Below are 16,122 nucleotides of genomic sequence, written 5' to 3'. Positions count from 1 at the left end.
ACATTCGCATGTGCCCATTACAATCATATGTCTGTGTTTTTTCTGCAGATTGTGTGTCCGCAAAAAAAATCGTGAGTGCCATGAAGTCCTGGACCATGCAAAAAAATGTTGTTTGTTCTTGGTGAACACATCCCTACTTGAATGGAGTCTTACAATGGAGGCTCATGGGAAAAAATATGCTAATTGAGCTGTCGTACAGATGAAAGAATACTGTCTCTCCAGTGCTACATCTTCAAAGTTCTTTGCAAAGTCAATGTTGGACCAAAAGTCTCTTTCAATGAGAAAAGACATAACCTAAAAATGGCTACCTTTTTTAAGAGTTTGCAGATTAACACATGCAGAATTTTGCACATAAATCTATACGAAACAGAAACTTTTCAACTTTCATTGTGAGAAATTCATAGAAACACACATTCTGCTGGTACGATAAGATAAAATGCAGGTATTTTTTTTAAAGTATAGCATCAGATGTTTGAATGGATTCCTCTCAGCCCATCCATGCCAGTAACATAGTAACAATCTCTGTAATGTGCATTCCAAGCATTTTCTGAAAGATCTGACACATGATCTTCCTTCACCTTTGTCTCTCTTAAAACTGTGGAGTGTTGTGAATTTAGTAAGTGCCATAATAATGACAGCAATGAAACACAACGCGGCATGCAGTGAGTCCAATGTGAGCCATTGAAATCCTGAGTGAAATGTCAGCATGGGAGAGCTTTGTAGCCCTGACAAGTCTTTGTCATTGGAAATCTCTATTGAATCAGCACAGCTAATGTGGTTTGAAATATCATGTGGGCAGGTAGACACAATTTTTCATAAGAGGAGATTTGCAGAGGCTTTCAATCGGAATGGGGGAGTGTGTCAGACCTCAACGCCCATGTAATCATCCTTCTTCCCTAGAGACTTGAAAGCAAATCAGTCTAGACCTTGGTTAATGATAGCGATCTCGTATGATGTAGCAGTCTAGCATTACATTAGACTTAACTATTGCAGCGCCAGAGACAAGCTACATATCGTCCGTCAGTTCTCTTTTTAGAGCAATAGCAGATTTTCCTTGAAACATTCCAAATTAGGCACATTTTGAGCATTGCTCGTGAGCGACGCATTGTTAAATGCACTTCTTCTTGAGACAATATTTGCTATAAAGAGACTAATGTTGGTAATGTGAATATGGCTAATCTGATCAATGCCATAGGGCAACCCAACTATTTCTTCTAAAATATATGGTTGGTTAATTGTCATGTCCCATGACTTACAAATCTAACAGTATTATATTGTCATTGTATTGTTGCATTCCTATGCAATAAAACTTGCCTTAAAAAATTGTCCTCCCTCTCTCCCTGTCTGCCTGCCTAGCTCTGATGTCAGTAACACCTCTCTTCTTCTTCCTCATTCTCTGAATGTCTGCCATCTTAGAACCGCAAGTCTTCAGCTCTGGTTCAGAATAGTCTATTTTACCTACTATAATCATGCATAACTACAAGAATCCAGCTTGAAAATAAACCTTATTCTGGAATCTTTATACGTGCCTCCTGCTGTTGAGTCAAATTATCTGATGAAATCTGTTTGTGTGAGTACTGGTACATAGAGATATATAAGACCATATATAAATGGAGTCTTAAGCATCCTACACTCGCAGCCTAGTAATGGAGTCAGAATATTAATGTAAATCAATGTATGAACTCCCAACAGTGTAATTCTCAAACCGCCAATTCTCCTGGAATGCCCACTAGGCTCCAGAAAGAGGGGACACCTCCTGCACTCCTGGTAGTGCTTTCCTTTGACACCAGAATGTCAGACCCAGTCCTTTATTGTGCAGTTTTCCAAATGATTTTTACATTTTATATTTTATTTTCATTACTATGTAATTATTTCATGTTTCTTTTCATAATATTTAATGCACGATTAAAGGCATTTCTTCAGGAGCTCACTGCTCCCTATCCGCTGGTCCAAAGTGCATGCTCTTCACTGCTGCAAACAAAGGTAGCTTTGCCTTTGCAGCAATTGAGAAGTGCTGGTGCACTGAAACTGGCTTCTTACATTGATCTGGCCAGCTCCAGAGCAGCGCATGAAAGCTCTATTGGAAAGAGCTTGGAAGCATCATACTCCTTACCTAGGAGACTGGCCACTGCTGATAAACTGTAGAGGTACCAGTAACCTAAGAAATGAGCGGTGACCTTTAAAATTATAAAACGGAGAAGATTTTTAAAAACAAGTAAATTGCAAAGTTACAGTATTTGTATTTACAAGTATTTTGCAATTTTTATCAATTCAATATAATGATAATAACCCTTTAAGTTTGATGGACCACAAGTAAAATATTTGGTATTAGCAATTTGTGTAGGTCCTCTAGGTCCACAAAATAGTTGAAGGCCCTGAAATATGTGTCCCATTTGCTCTCCGTGTATTCCAGCCCTAGTAGTAGTTGTTGAAAATTAATCATCAATCTCACACAATGCATAGGGCGTTCACAATTTATAGGTTTATATGATACAGTTTTTCTGATACAAAACATGCCTAATGCTTTTTATTGGGTTCCTTTATGTTGCCTCTCCATTAACCTAGAAACAAATGAAGCTCAGTGGCCATATTCATCATCATCATTGTCTTACTCTTGAATTTTTCCTGATCTGTTTGTCATCATGATCTGACATTTTTGAGTAGTACATACATTTTTTTCCCTAGGCTAAAACCGCCATCATATTTGAAACACTGTTCCTCTTAGAACAGAGAATCCTAACAAGAGAGTCAATCTTCCCAGAGGAGCTCTAACCTTTTAAAGAGTCCCTCCATTGATTCTTTTTAGAAGCCAGTGCAGTCCACATACCCAGAGGATGTGCATTTCTGTACTGTCACTGTGTCTGAGCTGTAGAGCGGGCACTGTTTATCTTCCAAAGTTTCCCACAGGGACAGTAATTCTTTTCAATCTTATAGAAACATACGCTGCGGCACAATGCTCTGCTGTGGCAGCTTTCAATTGTCTCCTCTCTCCAGTTCACTTTGATTAGTTCAATAGGTGACAGGCAGAGACAAAATCAAGGAAGATCGATGGATGCATTTCAAAAACTTTGATTTTTAACACTATGAAGAAAAACAAGCGTTCATCAAGTGTAAATGATGTAATGACATTTCCGAACAATGATTAGAAAATGATCATCGTTACGTGTGATTAGTTCTGATTATTATTATCTTTTTTCTTTGCTCGTAACTAGTGATGAGTGAGCATGCTCGTTACTCGAGATTTACGAGCATGCTTGAGTGTTTTCCGAGTATCTTCAGCATGCTCGGGTGTTATGTTTCAGTCACTCCATGCGCATGATTTGCGACTGTTTGACAGCTTTAATACATGTGAGGAACGCCTGTTTCTTAGGCATTACTCACATGTATTAAAGCTGTCAAACAGTCGCAAATCATGCACACGGTGTGGCTGAAACATAACACCCGAGCACGCCGAAGATACTCAGCGAGCACCCGAAAGGGTTATGAGAACATACTCGCTCATCACTACTCATAACAGATTGGGGGGTTGATTTAATTTCTTTTTCATTTATCAGTAGCATATAGTTCACAGAAGAGAGCTGGCCACAGAGCAGACATCTAGCTGGGGTCTCAATTATGGTACTGGATTTTGGAAATCAAGACAATTTTTGTTTCCCTGTTCACAACCTTTTCATGACCCCTGGGCCAAGTTTTTACGTCCTTTTTTGCTAATCATACTTTTTCTTTCTGTACAGTTATTTGCCACAAATAGCTAAAAGAATGGAAACCACTGGGCCATACTTTCTATGACTGCGGTGGGTTTTGTCTTCATGGCCAACCTTTATATAACATGTCAAAATACTTTTTGCTCTTATTTTCGTATCTGCATTACTATTGTCAGATCTACATATACTACATATATGAAACCTTCTCTAAGCCTCATTAATGCCAACATATTTTGACATATACTGTGTCTATATGAAGTACTGTACATCCTCGACATGAAGCCAGTGTTCTTCTATGAAGCCATTTATACACACGTATTTCCATATGGTCATATTTCTACAGGCATTAAACAACTGTGAATTCACATCATGCTGAATTAGATGCACATTGGTGAAATTGTCTCCATAGATTACCTTACATATATACAGTACAGACCAAAAGTTTGGACATACCTTCTCATTTAAAGATTTTTCTGTATTTTCATGACTATGAAAATTGTACATTCACACTGAAGGCATCAAAACTATGAATTAACACATGTGGAATTATATACTTAACAAAAAAGTGTGAAACAACTGAAAATATGTCTTATATTCTAGGTTCTTCAAAGTAGCCACCTTTTGCTTTGATGACTGCTTTGCACACTCTTGGCATTCTCTTTCTGTGCTTCAAGAGGTAGTCACCGGAAATGGTCTTCCAACAATCTTGAAGGAGTTCCCAGTGATGCTTAGCACTTGTTGGCCCTTTTGCCTTCACTCTGCGGTCCAGCTCACCCCAAACCATCTCGATTGGGTTCAGGCCTGTTGACTGTAGAGGCCAGGTCATCAGGCGTAGCACCCCATTACTCTCCTTCTTGGTCAAATAGCCCTTACACAGCCTGGAGGTGTGTTTGGGGTCATTGTTCTGTTGAAAAATAAATGATGGTCCAACTAAACGCAAACCAGATAGAATAGCATGCCGCTGCAAGATGCTGTGGTAGCCATGCTGGTTCAGTATGCCTTCAATTTTGAATAACTTCCCAACAGTGTCAGCAGAAAAGCACCCCCACATCATCACACCTCCTCCTCCATGCTTCAAGGTGGGAACCAGGCATGTAGAGTCCATCCGTTCTCCTTTTCTGCATCGCACAAAGACACGGTGGTTGGAACCAAAGATCTCAAATTTGGACTCATCAGACCAAAGCACAGATTTCCACTGGTCTAATATCCATTCCTTGTGTTCTTTAGCACAAACAAGTCTCTTCTGCTTGTTGCCTGTCCTTAGCAGTGGTTTCCTAGCAGCTATTTTACCATGAAGGCCTGCTGCACAAAGTCTCCTCTTAACAGTTGTTGTAGAGATGTGTCTGCTGCTAGATCTCTGTGTGGCATTGACCTGGTCTCTAATCTGAGCTGCTGTTAGCCTGCGATTTTTGAGGCTGGTGACTCGGATAAACTTATCCTCAGAAGCAGAGGTGACTCTTAGTCTTCCTTTCCTGGGGCGGTCCTCATGTGAGCCAGTTTCTTTGTAGCGCTTGATGGCTTTTGCAACTGCACTTGGGGACACATTCAAAGTTTTCCCAATTTTTCGGACTGACTGACCTTCATTTCTTAAAGTAATGATGGCCACTCATTTTTCTTTACTTAGCTGCTTTTTTCTTGCCATAATACAAATTCTAGCAGTCTATTCAGTAGGACTATCAGCTGTGTATCCACCTGACTTCTGCACAACACAACTGATGGTCCCAACCCCATTTATAAGGCAAGAAATCCCACTTATTAAACCTGACAGGGCACACCAGTGAAGTGAAAACCATTTGCGGTGACTACCTCTTGAAGCTCATCAAGAGAATGCCAAGATTGTGCAAAGCAGTCAACAAAGCAATAGGTGGCTACTTTGAAGAACCTAGAATATAAGACATATTTTCAGTTGTTTCACACCTTTTTTGTTAAGTATTTAATTCCACATGTGTTAATTCATAGTTTTGATGCCTTCAGTGTGAATATACAATTTTCATAGTCATGAAAATACAGAAAAATCTTTAAATGAGAAGTGTGTCCAAACGTTTGGTCTGTACTGTATATGGATCCTGTATTCATTTATATGCTGAACAAGACATGTCCTATGGCTTACATACATAGGAGGAGGTAATCTAAGCCTCGTTTTGCATTTGAGCAGAGGCTAAGGGTGTAACTATAATGGGTGCAGAGGTTGCAATCGCACACGGGCCCTTGAGCCAAGGGCCATTTTGCCCCATATGAAAAGACTATTACTATTAGAGATTTGCAATAATTTGGAGCCCCGTTTGAGCTTTCGCAGTGGAGCCCATGAGCTTCAAGCTATGCCTCTGGCAATGGCACTTTCCCATAGAAAGGACAGGAGCAAAGAGACAAGTTTCAGCACATTGTGAGTGACAGAGAATCTCAACCATAAAATGGCCATGCATAGCAGCCAACAACTTGACTGCTGAGACATAGCAGAAGTTAAACTTTTTATCCAGGTCTGTTTTTTTATACAGGTCAAGGTCTATATACTTTTAGTAGTCAAAAACCCATTTAATGTCTTCATCTTTTTTCAATTTTTCCACCAGTAACTCATCTGTGTGACTAGACTAGATGGACTAGCCTTTGCTCCTACCATGCATCAATAAGAGTTTGTTTACTCTACACAATACGTAGTGTTAAATGACTGCCGGTAGTTATTTATTAGCCTATGTTACGCCTAATGGTGGCGCACGTGGACTTGTGGACCCACTGTGGTACAGGGCCGGGTCTGCCTAGAGAGGGGCATAGCTAAGCGGCTACCTGGTGTTCACTGCAGCTCCTGATGGTGGAGACAGGCTGGGCAGCAGGTAGCCGCCAGGTACCACTCCTAGGCAGATGCCTGTACAGACTCGGGCTTCGTTCAGACGAATAGGTTGTAGTAGTCCGGATACATGGGATACTCAGAGAGGGAAATGTTCAGATACTGGCCGCACCAGGACCAGGGGGCTTCGAGAACAGGACTGGCTACACCAGGAACAGGAGACAATGTTCAGTCACTTGCCATACTGGGACAAGGGGACTTTGGGGACAGGACTGGCCACATCAGGACCAGGGGACAATGTTCAGGAACTGGCACCACTCGGACCAGGAGAGCAGGTTCGGGCACTGGCCGCACTCGAACCGAGGGTTCGGGTTCAGGACACTGGCCACACTGGGACCAGGGATTAGGATTCAGGACCGGGCCGCACCGGGAACAGGGGACCTAACAACTCACTAGTAGGAGAAACTACACACTAATGAATGTTGTTGCTTCAGCGACTCCCTGAAAGGGAAGGAGTCTTTTATACAATATGCCTCCCAGGAATTGGCTGGGAGCCATCCTGCAGGTGTACTCAGTTACTAATTACCTCCCAGCTATTCGATGGGGGCATTTTACTATGTGTGCTTGCGGCCCTTTTAAGAACAGGAGAGAGTGCGCACACACTAGGCATGCTGCCAGCAAGAGCGGAGTGCACAAGCAGAAGACATGCCAGCAGAAGGGGACAACGCGGAAGGGGAAGGGAAACCATGCATGCGAGCTGGCAAAAGTATTACAGTGCAGTACAAAAGATCATTTCACCCAACGCATGAGCGTTTTGGTTGTTTGTTGGGTGATCAGCATCATTCACAATAATTGTGCAGCAAAAATGGACCTTAAAGGGATATTCCCATCTCGAAGATCCTATCCCAATATGTAGTAGGTGTAATAATAGTATTAGCAAATACCCTCAATTAGAAATGTAGTATAGTATTTTTGATTCACTATTTCTCTTTCCTCACGTGCAGGCATTGCAGGACCTTAGGTATCCATGGTTACGTCCACTGATCAAGTCACAGTTAGTTAGCTAGCTGCTAGTGGTCATAACCATGGATACCTAAGGTCCTGCAATGCCTGCACATGAGGAAAGAGACATAGTGAATCAAAAATACTATACTACATTTCTAATTTTAGATATTTGCTAAAATTACTATTATTGCACCTACTACATATTGGGATAGGATCTTGGAGATGGGAATACCCCTTTAAGTCTTGGGTGCACATGAACCTGTCACTAGTTCATGTTTGTCCATTGTTTGATCACTTTTGATGGATATAAACCAGTACATACAAGAAACACTTCATAAAGCCTATCTTGACTCTGACTCAGCCATTTTTCCAACACTGACTAACCATTGTCAGTCACTCAGATCCTTATGCTTGACAATGTTTCCTTCTTACAACAAATCACCATCAAGAACTGGCTGTTTACTTGCTGCAATTGTTTTATCCCATCCCTTGATAGGTAGAATTGTCTCAAGATAGTCATTGTTATTACCATCACTTATCAGTGCATCTAACAATATTATGGCTGATTACACTAATCAATGTTTTCTCCAAAGTGATTGAGTAAATATTCATTTTCTCTTTACCATGCTACTGTAGCACCCCGAGGACTCGGCTGCTACAGGGGTATTGCACCTCGATCCAGAGGTGTGGTATTCCACTCCCGGGTAAGGATGGAGTGTGGGACTGAGCTCAGCTAGCTGCATGCACTACACTCATCCCATTTCCGGGGGACAGAACAACGGTACTCCCACCAGATAGATGTGCAGGTACGACAGCGTCTGTCCCTGGCTGGAGTGGGAGGGGGGGAGGAACATCCCAGTAGTGTAGGGGCAGATAGGGGAGGGACTCTGGGCATAGAGGTAGGAGCCCATTGGGTGCTAGTCACCTGGGCTCACACATAGAGGGAGTATATATGGTGGGCACCATCTAGAGACAGGGAGAGCAGAGCTGAGAGAGTCAGAGGGAGAGTTCAGCCAGGAGGGCTGACAGGGAGCTGTGGCTCCGGCTGGGCCCAGCTCCAGGGCCAGGCCTGCAGTGGAGAGGAGGAGGAAGAGAGGCCCAGAGACGCAAGACAAGAGGGAACCCTGAGATCCCAGAAGTAAACCAAAAGGGTGAAGGGTTGGCAGAAAAGGGTACCGGAACCCAAACTGGTGGAGGCTAATGATCCTCAGCCAGGAACCGGAGGTCGTGGTCAAGTTTTGGCGCGACCCTCACCACATCCACCAGGAAGGCACACCACGAGTAGGGTCAGGAAAGCCAGAGAAGGTTTTGCCACCAAGAGGCCCGAGGGAGCCGGACAAAGGTGGATCCCTGGTGGGAACGGCCAGTAGGAAGGAAGAGAGGGGAGCTCAGGACCACGCTCTGGACTGCCTGGGAGTTGGCCGAGTCCCACACCTGGTGGACGCAGCACGGCTCGGGTGGTCACTCAAGGCCGGAGTGACCGGAACAACACCTGTGAGTAAAAACCCTGAAACTGCATCGCATGTTTCTGAGCTTCCTTGCTGCACCATCATAACCACCATCTTCCACATCTGCTGCCCTGAGGCCATACCCCTCCCGTTGGGGGTTATACCATCCTTGCTGCACAATCCTACCACCGGCCTCAGCGGTCTGCTCTGCAGCGGCGGCCTCCTGGCCGCAATCAACGGGTGGCGTAGTCGACACTTAAACAACATCTACAAAAGACTGCCACACACTTAGTTTGACCACCCTGGGCACGGACCGGGTCACCGCCACAAGGACTACTACCCCTATCCAGATCCGGCTCCAGGTGTCCCTTGAACATGGCCCAGGGGGCGCGTCACTACCACATATAAAAACATCTGCATCTGGGTCAGGTACCTGATAACAATTCATCATTGATAACTGTGAAGAGGCTATTCTTTGTATTCATCTTTCACTTACAATGGTTACAATAGCTGCTATATTCATCATTTTTATATTTTCTACGTTGTTAAGTGCAATACCGCAGTAATAATAGATGAAGAGACAGCATGTGAGACAAGCACAGAAATATTCTCCAAAATAATGTGTATCAGGTTGTTATTTTTACTATCATAATTGGGTCTGCTTCTTGACTATGACTTGGCTTCTTTCAGATGTCAGTGATATTTCATGTATGCAAAAAAACAGTCTGACTGCCATTAGCTTTTTGGGTGTGAATTTCTCTAGTGTTTGGTCATTGTGTCAGTTGTTACCATCAATATTTCATCAGTGATTTTCACATATAAAATAATAAATAAATACATTTCAAAGCTTCTCCTATCCACTACAATGTTAATTATGGATAGAACAAAGGTGGCATCTATGTGCCGTCCCTGGTTGTAGACTTGTATGTGTCATTCTCCTGGGTTTGAACCCTTGAGCTGTGTTTTGTGGTCGGCTTCTCAATCCGCTGAGCCACAGCAGACACACTTTTTTATGGGTGTTTAGGTTCTGTTATTCTGGCTGCAATCTGTTTAGCATAACACAGGTGTTTTTGTTTGTTTGCCCTATCACCTTTCAGGTACGGATTTATATTCTTTCTTCCTGTTGCCATTTCCTGCTGGTGATAGTTTCTTGTGGATGTTCAGCCATTCTGCTGTAGCTTAAAGCCAGTCAGTGAAATTCCAGCTAGGGTTTTACTGTTCTTTATTCTGCACTTATCTTCTGTTTCTTTTTAGGAAGTAGGCGGCATATTTTCTAACAGTATGTACTTTATACTTTATTTTGTATTTCGTGGTTTATTTTACTCACTTTGGGATCTTTCTTTTTTCAGCATACTTTCTCTTTTGTAGGTAATTCACACTCAGCTCTGCCCTCCGGATCTTTAGGAAGAACTTGATGTGCTCGAGGGTCTTTTAGGTATCATGGTTTGAGTTGCTATCTTCTAGTCTCTGGTTAGGGCTATCTCAGCTCATGCAGGAACCACTAGGGACTATGGGGTCAGGAACTCTAGTTTGTACAGGAACCGGCAGGGTCAAATGCAGTATTTAAATTTACCTATTATCCCGAGTGAGTAGCTACTCTAGCATAAAAGTACCGTATGGGTAATTTTTATCCTTAACTCTGGTCAAAACCGGACAAGTCTCTTTGATTTTTTTGCGGACACACAGCCCACAAAAAAACATTGACATGTCAAAAGCATTATAAACTTTAATGGGATTGTGTTCTATCTGTGAAAACTATGCATTGAATGCATGCGTGAAAAATGGACACCTAAATGAAACTTTAAATAAATGCCGATCCTATTGTTGTCTGCAGAGAGTTATCATTCGTTAGAGAAATTTATATATTGAGTATTAAATATCCAAAACTGACCATAATAAGAGAATTTCGAAGCTGTAGCCTTGCCCTTAGTTTTGCAATGAGTTCAAGATCTTATCCTTTCCATGCATAGTTATGACCCTGATAGAATAACTACAAGAACATTTTTCTATATACTCCACTGTAGCATGGTACTGCTGCATTATTATGCTCTGTCAGGCCCACAGTTAGTATTAAAAGATAATTTCCTAGTGGGTAGTGAGGATGAAAAACGATATAGTGCTGAGGTTCATGGATTTAGTATTGCTAAGGGCCCATAGAAGTTTTAATTGCCACTGCAAGAATATATAAAATGTGTACTTAAGCAATATCGCTCAATGTAATGGTTTCCCTCAGGCTTCTGTGAGTCTAAAATATATATTTTTGTAAGAGATTGTGCACACTAGCTTATTACAGCTCCTCACAATCTTGTACAAAGCCGTGAAATGCTACCTATAGATGGCCTACTAATCCTCCATATGCCTTGAAATGAATATACAGGTATGAGGAGGTTCATTGTGATTCCATTTGGATCTGATAGAAATCATGTTCTATCAAATGCCATTGCACTAAAATATTTTTAACTACATTTTACTTGGGCATGAGACAAGGGGCCATGGGGGCTTATTGTATCTTCATACAGGCTCCTTCGGAAAAACTCTGCAGTGTACAGATCATCCAAGGCAGGGGTGCACAACCTGCAGCCCTGAGGCTACATCCAAGCCCATGATGCCATTCCGTGTGACCCCATATGGACAGAAAAATGTTTGACTGACAGGTTAGCTATATGTGGGTAGCCACACACAGAAGAGTAGTGACAGCAGATGGGGAGCAGGGACAGAAAGCGCTAATGATGCACGATGTAGACATCTCTGGACGCCTCATACATCTGGAGAACGGGGTCACTTAACCAATTTGGCACTCCAGAAAGGAGTATGTGAATTAGACTGGTGGTCTCACGTGTCTGTGGCGCGCTCCATTATAGTTTATGGGAGTTCTGAGGGCAGTAAGCAAAAAAACCCATGACGTATTGTAGAAAGCCGTGTGCATGCGTTGACCTGTTCCTCTTTAGGGTCTATTCACACAGGGATTTTTATGAGGATTTAGAAGAGGATTATACTGCAAATTCACATAAAAATGTATCATATACTATTTGAATAATCTTCCTAGTAGTTTTACTGGGAAATGTGAAAAAACAGCACTGCGCGCACTAAAGGAGCTGTCCAATTCAATTCAGTAGGAAACTTATTCAAAGAGTATTTGACATGTTTTTTTATGTGGATTTAAGAGCAGAATCTATTTCTCAATTATTAAACTCTGTGTGAATGTACTGTACCATGAGGCTCCATTCCCATGATGAGTATTTGGTGAATATTTGATGTAACAGAATTTCTGCACCTGTTAGATCAATCAGATTGCTTGCGTTATATTCATTGCGTTTTTAATGCGTTTTTTTCCATGCGTTTTCTTTTCTCGTGTTTTTGACGCTGTGTTTTTTGTCTCTTTTTGGTGTGTCATGCTTTAAATAAAGCTTCTTTGTGTCTGATACTTCCTGGTATTTGCTTTTGACAAACTTTAATGATACAGTCATGTGCGAATTACATGCATTTTTTACTTATGGATTTTCCACATCTAATGCGAGTCTATGGGGAAATTCTGCACATAAAACTCAGCGTACTTGGAAAAGAAAATGACGTTGCCAATTTGAAACATGAACTGCAGGTGAGTTTACAATGAGTGAAAAAAAAAACCACAGTGGGCATGAGACTTCTATAAATCCTATCCACTTTGCTGCAACTGTAAAACGCTGCGATTTTGATGAAGCAAAAAAACGCAGCGTCTAAAGCCTAACAAAACCTGATAGTGGGCACACAGCCATAGAGTGCCAATTGATGGAGGTAAGAGTCCTGTAAGTAGAATCAGACATTTATTGTATATATTTTTTATATGCCATAAATATCAACCAAGGTAATACCTTTTCATTTTTAGTGCGTTCCCTGGATTGGTTCAGTATGATGATATGGCACTTTGACCACTGATTTAAGGGATTATGTAAATTTCAAAAATGTATATAATCTGTACCCAATTTTGGCACAAAGCCATAAATGCTGGATTATATTCACTTACATGTTATATTATCTTAGTATGCATGTATTCTACTTCTGTGTAGAAGTCTGCAGTCTTTGTGATGAAAGTTTAGAGCAAGCATTCAGAAAGTTACAGCACATCTAGTTTTAGCACTGACAGCAAAAATCTGGTATTATGGACTGCATCAACAAACCTGCTATCATTGTGAAAAAGTCAAGCAAGAAAACTTCACTTTTATTACATTTTATATTGGAAAAAAAAATTGCAGTGCAGAAAGTGAGGCTTCTCTAAAGGCTCAAATGGTGTCCTGACAGCGAACTGTAACTGCAGCTATTCTTTACCGATTCTTCGGAATCTCTCTACTGCAGTTGACACTGTAGATCTCCCACTATTTTTATTCAGTAAGCTCCAATCTGTCAGGCATAAAGAGACTGCACCATTAAAAAATAATGAATTGTTTACTTTATTACAATAAACATTTTTTTTTATATTCTGATTGTGATTTTAAAATTTCCCATATGACTATCTTTTAAAAAAAAAGAGCCTAAAATATTGCAATTTTCACACTGGCCACTGAGCGGAATATTAGGCTTATATTTTTTGGTCTGCACAGATCAGTTTTCAGTAGTTATCTCATGACAAGGGTACTGAAAATGTCTATGGCAATAACAAATTAAAGACATAATGCTAAATAATGAGGGAATATAAGGGCAATACCAAAAAACTTTATCGGCTGGGATCCACCACCGATCAACTGTTATCGGTCTCAGCAGCAGCGGCCGTTGGCCCGGAAGTGCTCACTTGCCAACCTGCTCTGTCTACTTGTAGTGGCTGGCGCTTGGTACTGCACATCTGTCTCCTATTGATTTGAATAGGAGACAGATGTCAAGTACTCTGCGGCAGCCACTACAAGTAAACGGAGCAGCTCCACAAGTGAGTACTTCCTACCGCCACTGATAACAGCTGATCGGCGGGGGTGCCGGGTGTCGGACCCCGGCAGATCAGACATTGATGCCCTGTCCAAAGGATAGACCATCAATGTAAAAGTAGTGGACAGTCATTTAACAAATGAGGAGATCCTGAATAGTTCCTCCCCGGGCAACACAAGGTTCAAAATCACCAGTTGCATCATCCAGACCTGGGAGGGTAACAAATTATCATGACTTTGCCAGCTCTACCAGTTTAACTTGTCTCAGCTGGAACTAAATGATAATATAATAATGAGGGGTAATCATGCCTCCGATGGGACCCTGAATACATTAATGAAGGCCATCCCTGACCTCCTCATCGCCAGCTGCTGTGACATAATATATAAAAAAAAAATAAGACCACTGACAGATATAAAAAACAAAAGTTATAAGTGCAGGTAACCGAGTCATTCACTGGTCCTGGATTCTAAGAAAATGGTGATGATCCTCAGCTCCTTCCTCTTCTTCTTAAGGTACCCAAAATCCCATCCCATATCCAGAACTTTCCTACCCAATCCTTAACCAATTTCAATCCCATGTGACCTATTACCCTACCCCACCACCCATCTACTAAAGTGACTCTAAAACATATGTTATGTCCAGGCCTATGTTTAAAGGGAATCTGTCAGCAGGTTTTTGCTATGTAATCTGAGAGCACCATGATGTACTAACAGAGACCTTGATTACAATGATGTGTCGCTTACTGGACTATGTGTTGCTGTTTCAATACAATCAGCATTTTATCAGCAGGAGATTATCATTACAGGACATCATGGCATGTGCAGGGTAGTCCAACCATGCCCCACAGCATTGATAAGCAGCTCTCCGTCACTATACAATGTACACAGAAAGCTGTGATGTGTGGGGTTATACACAGCTCAACAACTGAGCTCTGCTAGATCTGCAGCAGAGAAAACCGTGACTCTATCATAACTGCTGCACCCAGTAAACTAAGTGATACATCATTGGAATCAGGGTCTCTGTCCCTACCTCATGGTGCTGTCAGATTACCTAGCAAAAACCTGATGACAGATTCTCTTTAAACTGTGCCTGTTATGGCCCTATCTTATTCATCACAAGCAGGTAAATCACAGATAACTGTATCACACCATTCACAGAAGGTTACAGTCATAGCACACCTCTCCACCCCTGCACACTACAATCATTAATTAAAAACTGATTACAAAACAAAGAATATGTATCACTTGATGGTTTTAATTATTACAAAGTAATATACATGATACATTCCCTTTAAGGAGACTGCTCTTTCTTTGTTTTCTTTCTATTGCTCTGATCTCTTAGGGCCCAAGTGCAATTGCATCCCCTGCACCCAATATAGTTATGGCGTTGTCTCTTAGTACCATCTCTTAGGTGATCATGCACAATTATATACTTCACGTGAAATTACTCCTTTATTAGTACAAGCCAACAGTAATTGTCTGTTCACTTGATCTATAAATATATCAAAAACTAAACTACCTGGACCTGATTCATCAAAGTGCTTTTGCCTTCCAGAGTAAAACCTTTGAAAAGTCGCAAAAATTTTGCTGAATGTAAAGTTCCGCAGAAATGTTGTGACTTTTGCCATTATCACTCCAGATTTGGCCAGCTGCGCCAAAATGGGCGGAGCTGGGGTAGGAATGGGGGCGGAATGGGGCATGACGACGCCCAGTCATCTAATTTATGATGAGCTGACGGAAGCCACTTTTAACAGACGACTAATTTCAGTACGCAAAATATCATGGACATGTGGATGGCTCTATACGCTATCACATGTACGAGTGTTGTCTGTGAAAACCATGGATTGCACTCCTACGAGAACATCAGATATGTGAATGAGCCCTGATTATACATGTTTTAAAACAAAGAAAAACCAAAGACAAGCAAAATACCCAAATATCTGGAAGTAAATGGGTAAATTGCACAGTGCAAAAATAATGATAAATAATAAAGGGTATTTAGTTAACATAATTTTGATCAAAATAATGTAAAAGCCATCCCACCACGTCACAGTAACCCTTATGGGACAGTCCTAACTCTAATATTAAAACCTTACCATTAGTCAAGTGACATACATATGGATAAAGGCAGAGAGACTGAACCCCTAGTAGAAACATAGACCTGTGAGGCAGAATGAACCTTTCAGCTCAGACAAAGGGTGGCCACACCCTTTATATGCACTAAAGCACGCTAAAATGCAAAGAAAAACAAGTCAGAGGACCATGATATCAGTGACGTGGACAGTGGTCTC

General features: G+C 41.5%; 1 protein-coding gene across 2 annotated transcripts in view; it reads right to left on the bottom strand.

Annotated features, from left to right (window-relative positions):
- Positions 1-16,122, bottom strand: part of SLCO3A1 (solute carrier organic anion transporter family member 3A1) — a 493,783-nt gene that overhangs the window by 49,374 nt on the left and 428,287 nt on the right. The gene's annotated exons all lie outside the window — the stretch shown is intronic.

The sequence above is a fragment of the Phyllobates terribilis genome, unplaced genomic scaffold, assembly GCF_046119375.1.
Source record: "Phyllobates terribilis strain yellow unplaced genomic scaffold, ASM4611937v1 Scaffold_11__3_contigs__length_659146591, whole genome shotgun sequence".
NCBI classification, from domain to species: Eukaryota; Metazoa; Chordata; class Amphibia; order Anura; family Dendrobatidae; genus Phyllobates; species Phyllobates terribilis.
This window is presented reverse-complemented; position numbering and strand designations above follow the sequence as displayed.